Source organism: Natator depressus, chromosome 1 (assembly GCF_965152275.1).
Source record: "Natator depressus isolate rNatDep1 chromosome 1, rNatDep2.hap1, whole genome shotgun sequence".
NCBI classification, from domain to species: Eukaryota; Metazoa; Chordata; order Testudines; family Cheloniidae; genus Natator; species Natator depressus.
The window spans coordinates 53,251,271-53,264,945 of NC_134234.1; the positions used below are offsets into that span (position 1 = coordinate 53,251,271).

The following is a 13,675-nucleotide window of genomic DNA, read 5'->3' on the forward strand; positions in this document are numbered from 1 at the left end:
CATATTAAAACATTGTTTGCTTGCGTCCAGTTTACCAAGTGATCCAGATCACTCTGTAAAAGTGACCAGCTCTCATTAATTGCCACTCTCCCCCAATTTTTGTGCTGTCTGCAAAATTTATTGGTGATGATTTTGTTTTCTTCCAGGTCATTGATAAAAATGACAAATAGGGTAGGGCCAAGAACTGTTCTCTGCAGGACCCCAATAGAAACACACCTGAAGTGAGTGACTTTGTAATGCTAAAATGTACCAATATTTAAGAAAATTTGCAGCCTCTTACATAGAAAGAGTTACATTTTAAAGAAAATTTTGTTGCACTATAAATAGCAATAAAAAATAAATAGCAATAAATAGCATGTTTGTTAGACCTTTAATCATTTTTGTCGCTCTACTATGGACTTTTTCCAATTTGTCCACATCCTTCCTGAAATGTTATACATTTGTCTGCTACACTGAAGAGTCCATTATCAATTTTCTGTTCCCCATGTAGGTACTTATAGATTGTGATCTTAATCTTTTCTTTGTTAAACTAAATAGATTGAGCACCTTGAATTTATCACTATAATGAATCATAGAATATCAGGGCTGGAAGGGACCTCAGGAGGTCATCTAGTCTAACCCCTTACTCAAAGCAGGAAACTGTAACTGATGCTTTTGTTGTCCTTCATATTTCTTACCCCAAAAAGTAGCTAGTGCATAAAATCTAATTCTCATTCAGCTAGATAAGGGAGTTAATGTAATAAGTCTTAGGTCTGGGCTGTGGAAGCACTGTTCAACTTTCTCCTAAATTATGGTGCACCTACCATACTCACCCAATTGACACATACATAACAGGATGAATCTAGGCTTAAATATATGGTCCTTGAGTTTGCAGAAGATGTAGGCAATGTCCCTGAGCATAGTGCGTCATGAAACTGTGAGCCATAGTTTCTTGAACTCTTGTGATTAAATCCTGTAAGGGTTCACGAGAACCCTTACTACAGTTTCCCCTTAGGTTAGTTCCTCACTGCACATCTCAAAACATCCATTAAAGAGCAAATATAAAATAAGAGTGACAAAAAGAGTAATAATTCTGCAGATAAGGCTGACTGGAGAGGAGGGAGAGAAAGCTTTTCCAACAGCCAATAGAATTGCTGAAATTGAAGATAAGGTGAGTAGGGATGGGAGAACCAGTTTAGATAAAATGAGAACTGACCAAAACCGATTTTTTGAAGTTCAAAGAGGTCAGAAATGAACTTATTTTAAATTGATTTCCTTTTTGCATGCCTCAGTATATCCTGGCTTCAGATGGAAATGAAAGTGTAGCTAATTATCAGCTGACTCTTCTATAGATATCAAAGCAGACATGAGTCTAAAGGAGGCATCTGACGGAAGATAAGGGTGTGGCTTTATACGGGAGGCTGGGCCTCACATAAGGAGGCGGCATGGGAGAAAGCGCAGAGGTCAGCTCTTCTGGCTATCAGAGAAGTTACCATGCAGAAAACACAGTTTGTAGTAATGTGAAGAATCCATAATACAGCATGTTTCATTAAAATTCATATCAAAAGGCACATACTATGTTTGATTAAAATGTACTAAAAATATCCTCAGGGTGATTCATATGTTTTGGTTTAATCCAAAAAGGTTAGAATTAAAATCATGTCCACATAAAATTAATCCCTTTCCCAAAGTTTCCCGCTAAAGATCCTTGCTTACAAGAAGAAAGACATGTTTTTGCCCTGTAGTTGGAGTAATATCATTGGATAAATTTTATAGTAGTTAAACACACAGCACTGTCCACTTACACGTAGGCATGTTTGGGAATCCCAAGTAGAACTGGAGAATTTCATTCTCTCTGGACATTTAATCTCAGCTCCTAATATGGAAGGGAAAAAAAGTTGGCATATAGGTTATGAACTGAATTACTCTGAACAAGATGTGAAAACTGGCCCAAGGATTTAGTGTCCATTCATTGTACATCAGGGTGTTGTCTCCAAGGGAAACTCACAATGAATGGAATAAGATCAGGCACAGGCACAAGAGGGAGTAATTTTAATGCCTATGAATACATAACACTTACAAATGTTTAACTAGGCTATATCCACTTTATATACTCCTTTCCAATGTCAAAATGGCCAAGGAACTTTCTGAATAACAATACTATAAACTGCTACTTAGTTGGAGCTAGCTTGTACAGCCCTTACTCTCCTCAGTGAGCACTTACTCATGTTGAAAACCCCACTACCAGCTTAAGGAAAGGATGCACAATCTACTCCTCAGTGAACAGGAAATTAGCTATGCCATGTTCGGCTCTAGATTTGCTTTAGGTCACGATTATGAGGAGCAGTTACCAAATCTCTCTAGCTGTAGAATCATATTTCAACTGCACAGAAAACAGAACGAGAATGGAAGGAAAAAAATGAAATTTTTCTGATCGCTCACCTAATCGGACACAAAAATGAAAGGGTAAATGCAAATTAGAAATGGAGTTTGGCCCCTCTGTAGAGGAAATGAAATAATTTAGAGTAACATACAATAGTGTAAAGTTTTCCATCTAAATCATTTCTCCTTCAGAACATTAGCATTTACACTGTAATGTGTTTCATGAACAAGCTGTTATATTAGTAAGCAGAGGCATGTGGTGAGATCAAAACAAATGCACATAGTCCATAAACACAGGAACATAGTAAATTGCTGCACAGGATGTTCAATCTCTCTTCCAAAATGTTGCACATTTTCCAAAATAAGCACAGTCTACCCTGCCCTTTAAAATATATACTCAAAATTAAATAATAAATGTTTTGAAGCAAGGACAAAGAACCAGATTTTTAAAGGTATGTAGGTGCCTAAAAGATGAAGATAGGTGCCTACCAGGATTTTCAAAAGTGCCTAGCCACCCATTCACATCCTTAGGCATGATGAGGGAGTATGCACCTAGTGATGAGCTGCCAGAAGCTGAAGAACTGGTTCCTTCAGTTGCTCCAGGTCTTCAGCAGCAGTTCGGTGGCACGTCCTTCAGTCGCTCCGGGTCTTCGGCGGCACTGAAGGACCCACCGCCAAAGAGCCGATGAAGGCTCGGAGTGCCGCCCGGTGAGTAAAAATTCACAGGGGAGCCTCCCCAGCCGAGAGCTCAGGCGGGACAGACAGGATGGTCCTGCGGGCCGCATGTGGCCCATGGGCCAGAATTTGCCCACCCCTTTAACAACCGGTTCTAAACTGGCTTCAAAATTCAACAACCAGTTCACGCAAACCGGCTCCAGCTCACCACTGTGTGCACCCCATACTGGCCCAGCAAGAGCTGGGTGGGGCCAGATGGCCCCAAGCTACTAATTAGGCTGCAAGCCAGGAAGTTAATTGAAGAGGACCAGACTCACCTGGGCCAGAACAGGTTTGGCCTGTAGAAAGTCAGATATTTGGCTACAGGGTAAGGGATGGCTGCTAGGAAAGAGCAGGCAATCCCTGGAAAGTAGGAGGTGTGTTTGAGGTTGTAGGAAGGCAGGTTGTACAGACTCCCTGAGAGGAGGGAGTGGAAATGCTGGTGAACCCAGAAAGGAGGGGAGTCAGGTAGGTAGGAAAGGAAAAATCCCAGGGAAACAGCAGCAAGGTCAAAGGCAGTGCAGGCCTTTGCTGTGTGTTATAGGGTCTCTGGGCTGGAACCTAGTGTAGAGGGTGGACCTAGGTTCCCTTACCAGCCACTGGGTAGTGGGTTAGGATGCTGGAGGTGACAGCTGGTATGGAAAGACTGATATCCCCTGAAGAGGAGGGACTTAGTGACCTGGCTGGAGGGCCAAGCCATGGACCAGAAGTGGCAAGAGCAAGAGAGGCCACATACATTAAGAAGATGGGTAGAGAGACAGCTGAGAGACTGAGCTAATCCCCAGAGTGACCAGCAGGAGATGTTATGAATGGAGAGGAAACACCATCTCAGGTGCCCAAATATCTTTACAGACTTGGCCCCAGGTCTTTGTATGTTTTCATACAGTGTCTAGCACAATGAGGATCTGGTCCTGATTGGGACTTCTGAATGGCAAGATAATGTACTAAATTATTAATTACTAAAAAATTAAGAATATAAGAATGGCTATACTGAGTCAGCGCAATGGTCCATCTAGCCCAGTATCCTGTCTTCTGACAATGGCCAATGCCAGGTGCTTCAGAGGGAATGAACAGAACAGGCAATCATGAAGTGATCCATCCCCTGTCATCCACTCCCAGCTTCTGGCAAACAGAGGCTAGGGACACTCAGAGCATGGGGTTGCATCCTTGCCCTTCCTGTCTAATAGCCATAGATGGACCTAACCTCCATGAACTTATCTAGTTCTTTTTTGAACCCTGTTATAGTTTTGACCTTCACAACTTCCCCTGGCAATGAGTTCCACAAGTTGACTGTGCTTTGTGTGAAGAAGTACTTCCTTTTGTTTGTTTGCTATTAATTTCATTAGGTAATCCCCTGGTTCTTGTGTTATTTGAAGGAGTAAATAACACTTCCTTATTCACTTCCACCACACCAGTCATGATTGTATAGGCCTCTATCATATCTCCCATTAGTCATCTCTTTTCCAAACTGAAAAGTCCCAGTCTTATTAATCTCCCCTCATATGGAAGCTGTTCATTTTTGCTGCCCTTCTCTGTACCTTTTCCATTGCAATATATTGTTTTTGAACTAGGACAACCAGATCTGCAAGCAATATTCAAGATTTGGGCATCTATCATGGATTTATACAGAGGCATTATGATATTCTCTGTTACATTAGCTATCCCTTTCCTAATGGTTCCTGACATTCTGTTAGCTTTTTGACTGCCACTGCACGCTGAGTGGATGTATTCAGAGAACTATCCACAGTGATTCCAAGATCTTTCTTGATTGGTAACAGCTAATTTAGAGCTCATAATTTTGTAATTATTGCTGGGATTATGTTTTCCAATGTGAATTACTTTGCATTTATCAACATCGAATTTCATCTGACATTTTGTTGCCCAGTCACATTTTGTGAGATCCCTTTGTAACTCTTTGCAGTCTGCTTTGAACTTAACTATCTTGAATCCTTTTGTATCATCTACAAATTTTGTCACCCCACTGTTTACCCTTTTCCAGATCATGTATAAATATGTTGAACAGCACTGGTTCCAGTACAGACCTCTGGGTGACACCATTATTTACCTCTCTCCAGTCTGAAAACTGACCATTATTCCTATCCTTTGTTTCCTGTTTTTTAACCAGTTACTGATCCATGAGAGGACTTTCCCTCTTATTCCATGGCAGCTTACTGTGCTTTAGAGCCTTTGGTGAGGGACCTTGTCAAAGGCTTTCTAAAAGTCTTAGTACACTATATGCGCTAGATCACCCTTGTCCACATGTTTGACCTCCCTCAAAGAATTCTAATCGATTGGTGAGGCATGATTTCCCTTTACAAAAGCCATGTTGACTCTTCCCCAACAAATCGCGTTCATCTGTGTGTCTGATCATTCTGTTCTTTACGACCGTTTCAACCAATTTGCCTGGTACTGACTGAAGTTAGGCTTATCGGCCTATAATTGTCAGGATCGCCTATGGAGCCTTTTTTAAAAATTGGCGTCACATTAGCTATCCTCCAGTCATCTGGTACAAAAGCTGATTTATATAATAAGTTACATACTACAGTTAGTAGTTCTGCAATTTCATATTTGAGTTCCTTCAGAACTCTTGGGTGAATACCATCTGGTCCTGGTGACTTATTAATGTATAATTTACCAATTTGTTCCTCAATGTGGAACAGTTCCTCAGATTTTGTCACCTAAAAAGAATGGCTCAGGTGTGGGAATCTCTGTCACATCCTCTGCTGTGAAGACTGTTGCAGAAAAATCATGTTTCTCCGCAATGGCCTTATCTTTCTTGAGTGCTCCTTTAGCACCTAGGTTGTGCAGTGGCCTGGTTGATTGTTTAGCAGGCTTCCTGCCTCTGATGTATTTAAAAATTAATTTGCTATTACTTTTTGAGTCTTTGGCTAGTTGCTTTTTGAATTCTTTTTTGGCCTGTCTAATTATACTTTTGTATTTTTAAAATAAGAATGTTATTATTTAAAAGGGGAAGACAATTTTTAACAACCCTGTCCACTGCTCTGTCTCAGGGAACAATTCTCAGCTGTCATGCTGTTTAAAATACACAGCTGTCTCTATCCCACACCCCTCACAAAAGTCTTTAAAGCAACTCTTAAATATAGTCTAGTCTATTAATATGTTCTTAGTTTAAAAACTCATAGGAATAATGGGATGGGGGGACAGTTTTCAAAAGCACCCTGGTGATTTAGGCCCTTTTGAAAATATGACCTCATTAAAATATATGGAGATTTAAGCTTTGTCTACACTATAGACCTTACAACAGCACAGCTGTCCTGCTGCAGCTGCACTGCTGTAAGGTCTCCTGTGTAGCCGCTCTATGCTGGAAGGAAAGCGTTCTCCCACCAACATGATTAAAGCCCCCCAATGAGCAGCGGTAGTTATGTTGGTGGGAAAGCATCTCCTGCCAACACGGCGATGTCCACACCAGCACTTCAGTCAGGGGTGTGTTTTTTTCACACCCCTGACTGACATAAGTTTGACTGACAGAAGTGCTAGTGTAGACAAAGCCCTAGGGTCTGATTCTCTGCTCCACTGAAGTCACATTGACATAACTGTTCTACCGAGTGAAGAATCCGATTCTTACATTTAGCGAAGTCCATTGGAGATCTTACATTTCAGCCCTACTCAGTCTATTGTATTTCAGTACTTTTCTGTTATAGTGAAAGGTTCTTTTACTGAAATATGTAAGTTCTACACTACTGTACAACACAATGCTAATATTCTTGAAGAAAACAGTACAAAACATATTACTGGATGGAGATACTTGGAATCAACTTGAAAATGTACATGTAATGGTCGATGATAATAGTGAGCAAATAATTTACTCAACAATTTTAGACTTTTCAGTTCACAGAATGTCTGCATGCAGATTGTGATGTCACTCTCATTTGTTCATTATTTTATTTAACTCAGATTTATTTTGAAAACTTATTTAATCTTATGGATCAGGTGTGTGCAGGGTATCACCAGTATTTAATATTTTATACTCTAAATTCAAGTTACATTAGTTAGTTGCAGTTGGCCACATAAGACACATGATGCCCTTTCTGTTTCCTGACTGGATGAATGTAATTCTTATAATCAGGACATCGCAACAAAGTCATGGGGGCTTTGTTTGGTGTATGCCTTACTTTCTATATGGTTGAGAAGTGTGTATTTGTGGTTGCCTATATTGTAACTTAGAGGAATTCTTGGAGTTCTTGCAAATGTGTTCACAACCATTTTAATTGGGTATACCGTACAAAAAAAAATCCGGCTTTTCCAGCTGTACTCCAGTAGAGGCATCTCACCCTCTCTGTTAGACAATGAACCCAGACCTATTAGAAGACAGGACAGAGCTATACCATTACTGTATGCTTTGATCTCACTTGGGAACCAGGTTTACAATTTATTTCCTGCTTTGATCAGCCAAGCATTAAAAGGGGTGGGATGGGGGAGAACATTGTAACAAGCATAGGAATAGCTAAAGATATGGCTATTGAATATGCATTGCAAAACTGAGCTCTTGCCAAAAGCAGGCTACAAAAAATTAGTTCCCCCTCCCAAAAAAACCCCCCCAACAATTCGCAAATTTGAACAGCACAGCTTACGAAGCACAGTAATTTGATTTTTTTAAAACTGAATTTACTACCATATGTGACTCAAAACTAAAAAATATCTAGGGAAGCATCTCTCCCAACTTAGTGAAGTCTATATTTAGCCTATCTTTCCCTCCTTCTATCAAATGTTTGCTAGCTTGAAAATTAACTAAATGAATTTCCCCCTCCTGCACCTCTCTCTCACTCCTTTCTATCAACTCTCATTATAGGCTATAGTAAGAAAAGTAATTGTAACTCTCTCATACTCTTCACTGGGTTACTATCAATATTCTTACATTTGTCGGCTGGTATTACTGTCTGGCTTGAGGCTCTTCATTATACTGAGGCAGTAGAGATATCACATCTGACCTGTACTGAAGTGCTGAAGATTAGGAGTGATTTCACTGCACCTGCTGCATGGTATACGAGTGTTGTGTGTGATCTCACGGTCAGTGTCTCCACTAGAGTATGGTGAAGTAATGTTTGAGAGGTGACATAGATGCCTATTTTTTTTTTAAAAAAACTGCTTAATGCTGTTCTCATTACATTAACACATACTGTTTAATCCTCTAAAATTCCATTCATGCACTTCTGATTGCATAAGGGCTGTTCGAATGCAAACTTATTTTGAGCTTCTGGTCTGGTCCATACAATGGGGACAACACACCATGAGGATTAATCTGCAAAGTGTACAAATCCCACCCCCAGTACCAAACAGCTTCAGGAGAGATTGTGCTCCCTCTTTTTCCTTTTTTTACAACTAAATCAGATTTAAAAAGCTCTTAATTGGAGATAAAATAAAAGGGCCCAATCGCATAAACGCTTACTCAGTTCACCTATTCATTATCCTGGTAGGATGGGAGGGATTCAAGCGACATCTGCCTAACAAATCTATGCAAACATGCTGAGGAAAACGACTATTCTCAGTGGTAGAAATGCTTCAGCTCCTTATGCTTCTTGTCCTCCTTCCTTCCATGTCCATTCCTTCTCCCAGTGCAGAGAAGATGCAGAGGGACAGACATGCAGGATCACATGCCTCCCCAGATCTGGTGCCTGGCTTGTACTGAGCATGCTCAGTAACACTACAGAAGCCAGCTGCTCTCACTCTGGGCCCCCACACCTGCCCCAACCGCCCTACAGTCATTTCAATGAGATTAAGGCTGTGGCAAAGTACAGGTGAATGTGTTGCCCTGAAGAACACATGTATGCACTTCAGTAACTGTGAATGCAGCTTCTCTTGCTTGAGCCTCACCCTCTCTATCTTGTTAGGGGTGCAGTAGCTGTGAGCAAGGTAGCTACAATGAGAATGCATCGATAGGAACAATGTTAACTTAAAGATCACATCTCTGTCTGATTCTTTTTACAAGCAACGCCAAAGATTACTATAAAATGAACATAATCACAGAACAGAAATTCTCAGTTTTTCTCCATTTTGTTTACTTTGTGTATCTGGCAATATTGAGTATAGCAGTTTCACTCTTTCCCTCATGTAGACAGTTTGTGTTTCCATGGATTGATTGAAAAAGGTAACAGGTGACATAAAAAACAGGAAAACTGTATTGTAAATCTACAAATTGGGGCATCTAGAGCAGCGTTTCTCAAATGCAGCCACGGTGGCTACATGCAGCCACCAGCGGCTTTCCTTGCGGCCACAGCCTTCTGGGCAGTTATTGGTGGGGGCGGGGCAAAGCAGTGGCCCCTCTCTGGAGACACAACAGCTGGAGGAGTAGGCAGCCAGTGAGTTCTCCACCTTCCCAGAGGCAGTGGGGTCAGGCTTCAGCCCTGGAGTGGCAGGTGGCAAGACTCCAGCCACAGGGCTTTGGCCTCCGTTCCCCAAGCTCATCATCCCTACCATCACATCTGGCCCCCGCTGCGTTCCCTAGTGCCCCATTGCCCCTGGTCCCGCTGTCTCCATACCCACCTCCCCATTCGCGGCTCAATTTGTCCCCTGGATTGCCAGGGCTGAGTTAGTCTGCTGTGAAAAAGTTTGTGCGCAGAATTTGTTGAGTCAGACTCGCAGTTCCACCTAAATTATTGTAGTTATGTGAAACAAGGTAACATAGCCCAATGTCTCTAAATGACATTGCATAGTCTCTGTTATCTGGTACCTTGCTTTTTCAGGACTTATTCATTGTCCTCTTTGTCCAAAAATGAAAATTACATCCCATTTGTTAATCAGATCTACAGTTCAAGGAGAAAATTGAGGATGAACAATATCTTTTTGGTGAGGCAATTCTGTCTTTTTAACCCTGCTGCATATACATCTTTCTCTGAAGAACTTCAGACCAAGCTTCAAAGAAATATTCTCGAATGTTGCTTCATAGTTAGAGAATGTTCCAAATTTTACAGCCTCCTAAATACCAAGGGTGAAATCCTGGCTCTACTGCGGTCAATTGCAAATTCCATTGACTTCACTGGGGCCAGGATTCCTTCCTCTAGTCTCATGCAGTAGCACTGTCTGGAAGATTCTGTTTATATATGTAATGCTAACATATGGTTTATGAGATTAAGAAGAATTTTCCTAAGTAACCTCTGGGCAATATCTATTCTGTTATAAAAATCACAACTGTCTAAACCCTGATAGATTAGAGAACCATTTAACAAAAGTAGAAAACTGCCCTACCATACACAATTTCTATCTAGCTCTTCAGATTGCATCTTCTCTTCGCCTTCCTACTGCCCTCTGGTTAATCATCCCAATTTTATTAATGAGTTCAAGAATCTTCTGTGACTCTTTTTTGCTTTCCTTAGTTACAGCAAACATTCTATTGAGACAAGCAGATATTTTAACAACATATATGCACATATTGGAGTGTACATAAACTACCTGTATAATTAAGAAAAAATAACAAATCTCTTCACTCAGCTAAAAATATATCCTCTAGGTCATAATTTTTGTTTTATAAATGCTTCAAATGAACTATAGTATACACTAACGTGTAAAATTCAAAGATATGTCTTACTACTCCTTCTCCTACAAATGACATGATTTATGGGTATGAATAGAAGTGTTGCATATACCCAGTGTTGTTCCTTTGTATCACAATAATTCAGACCATAAAGAACAGCAGCAATTAATTCTATTCAATCAAGAAAGAAAAATGAACAGTGCACAGGTAAGATCAATATAACATTTACTCCTCAGGGAATTCTGCACCAAAAAAAATTAAAAATCTGGGCCCCAAAATGGAAATACTGCAAAATTGACGAACTCCTATAAGCTTGCAGCGTCCAGTGGACATAACTGGACACTGCAAGATGGAAGTTCCTGGGGTTCTGTCTGGGACTGGAGATACTGGCTAGTGTAATTTGGTTGCACAATCCAAGCAGTGGCTGGCCAAAAGTGCTCACTCCCGTAACTGGGAGCAGCTTACATGCCAAAGGCTGTGCGTCAACAGCCCAGGACCAGAGGTTCTCACAACAGAGCAGGGTAAGGCTGGCTCCCAGAGTCGAGGATTGGAGTGACCTAGCAGATCACCGGTCCAGATAACACCAGGGGAACATCACATATCTGCATATTTTCTCAAATAAAGCACGCCAGTTTCAATTATTTTGGTAATTTATTTAAACAACAATACAGAAAAAAGTCACAATAACTATTCACCATTTCTTAAACACATGAAAGTTAAGTTACAAATAGAAAAGGAGTACTTGTGGCACCTTAGAGACTAACCAATTTATTTGAGCATAAGCTTTCGTGAGCTACAGCTCAATGCATCCGATGAAGTGAGCTGTAGCTCACGAAAGCTTATGCTCAAATAAATTGGTTAGTTTATAAGGTGCCACAAGTACTCCTTTTCTTTTTGCAAATACAGACTAACACGGCTGTTACTCTGAAAGTTACAAATACTTGCTAACCAATACCCTGCATTCCAGTTATAATCCTGGCGGGCTACTTTTGGAAGTGCTTTGTTCTGACTGTCCTGACATTTAATTGACTGCTCGATAAACATTTTATTTGCCCTCAAATTCTTTTTTTTAATGGGTAAGTAAAATAGATCCTGAGCTGTAATCTAACCCCATTGTGCCTCTCTGGCACAGGAAAAACACAAGAAAGCACATAGATCATCCTAGCTGAGGATTCCCTTACTGTACTTTACAATAAGGCTCCTTTACACCACTCTGGCAATGTAAAGGAGCCCTAAAACTTTTAGACCTTTTTATGCTCCTGGGGGAATTCACTAAGAATGGGAACAATCGGCTTACAACAATAGGAACAATTAAGCAGGCAGGCTGCTACATTTTCTGCTCTGCTTGCAGGGACAGAACCTGCCTCATGCTTACCTCCAAACACTGAAGCTCTACCGCTCCACATCGGGACAGAGCCTCTCTTGTTGCATGTGCAGCTCCGTTCCCCCTGTGGTAATTGACATTTCCCCACACTCATCTCCCCCAGCTGCTGCGAGCACTCGAACAGACACGCCTGGACTGCTGGGGAAGGGGCACACGTCCCCCACCGATTGCTTTGCTTCCCCATTTTTCCGTGGGGAAGCAAAGAAATCTGCAGGGAAAATGAATTCTGGGCACACGCAGTGATTCCCCCAGAAGTAAACATTATGTCTACTACAATATACAGAACATCATTTTGACTGTAATTTACATGACTATTATATTCCCTAATTTACACAGGATGAGAATGTTCCTTAAATGCATTACTATAATTCAACCTTCTATTTCATGGCAAAAATGTTTAAGCTAATTTATCATGAAGTCAAGAATTTTCACTGACACTTAAGGTTTTGTCTATAAAATTTAACAAAACAAGTTTTGGACTGTAACTACTTAACAGTGTCCCGGCAAATTACACAGTGGTGGTAGTCTGCCAATCTGTAGCTCTCATGTCTCTTAATTTAAGGCAGTAGGGACACAGACAACAAAGGAGAGATGATCCTGTAAAAATGAAGATACATTGCCCAGCAGAGGAAATTTTATACATTCTCATGTCAAGAAGCTTTAAATTTTTAAGTTGATGCCCAGAGACCACAACCAAGACCAAGGCCTCATTGTACTTGGCCCTGTACTGATATATGGTCCAAAGACCTTACCAGCCTACCCAGACAAGGGTGGGAGAAAGGAAGTGTCATTCCCACTATGCCGATGAGATTAAATGATTTGCCCAGGATCATATGGAAAGTCTGTGCCAGAGGCAGGAATTTAATCCAGATCTCCTGAATCCCAGTCCAAGGCCTAACCCCAAAACTATCCCTCTTTTCCAGCTTTTTGGAAATGGATTAGCCTAATTATTGTTTTCTGTCTACTGCCACATGAGCCTTTCTAGTAAAAGCCGTTGCCTCTAGTGTGGCAATCAGGGCATACTCCCAGCAACACAGACCCGAACAAATACTACACCCATGTGCCATTATTTGCGGCAGCTTACCCCCACCAAACAGAACTATGAGATCCTGGGTAAGGAGCTCCTAGCCATTAAGACAGCCTTTGAGGAGTGGTGACATTATTAAGAAGGGGCTCACCAAGGGAAGCAGTGGGGGCAAAAGACATATCTGGCTTCAAGACAAAGCTTGGTAAATTTATGGAGGAGATGATATGATGGGATAGCCTAATTTTGGCAATAAATCGACTACTAGTGGTAGATCTGCCCAATGGCCTGTGATGGGATGTTAGAGGGGGTGGGTACTGAGTTACTACAAAGAATTCTTTCCTGGGTGTCTGGCTGGTGAGTCTTGCCCACATGCTCAGTGTTTAGCTGATCACCATATTTGGGGTCGGGAAGGAATTTTCCCCCAGGGCAGATTGGCAGAGGCCCTGGGGGTTTTTCGCCTTCCTCTGCAGCATGGAGCACGGGTCACTTGCTGGAGGATTCTCTGCACCTTGAAGTCTTTAAACCACAATTTGAGGACTTCAGTAGCTCAGACATAAGTTAGGGGTTTGTTACAGGAGTTGGTGGGTGAGATTCCGTGTCCTGCGTTGTGCAGGAGGTCAGACTAGACGATCATAATTGTGCCTTCTGACCTTAAAGTCTATGATTCTATCTAGTCCAACTATACGCTGAACTCAGAAAC

General features: G+C 41.3%; 1 long non-coding RNA gene across 8 annotated transcripts in view; it reads right to left on the bottom strand.

Annotated features, from left to right (window-relative positions):
• Nucleotides 1-13,675, bottom strand: part of LOC141991623 (uncharacterized) — a 60,103-nt gene that overhangs the window by 28,965 nt on the left and 17,463 nt on the right. For 4 of the 8 annotated variants that reach the window (XR_012640414.1, XR_012640409.1, XR_012640416.1 and 1 more), the window contains exon 5: nucleotides 1,785-1,855. The exons of the other annotated variants lie outside the window; for them this stretch is intronic. This is a non-coding gene — a long non-coding RNA (uncharacterized LOC141991623). The remainder of the gene's footprint in view (nucleotides 1-1,784; nucleotides 1,856-13,675) is intronic. 8 annotated transcript variants of the gene reach the window in all.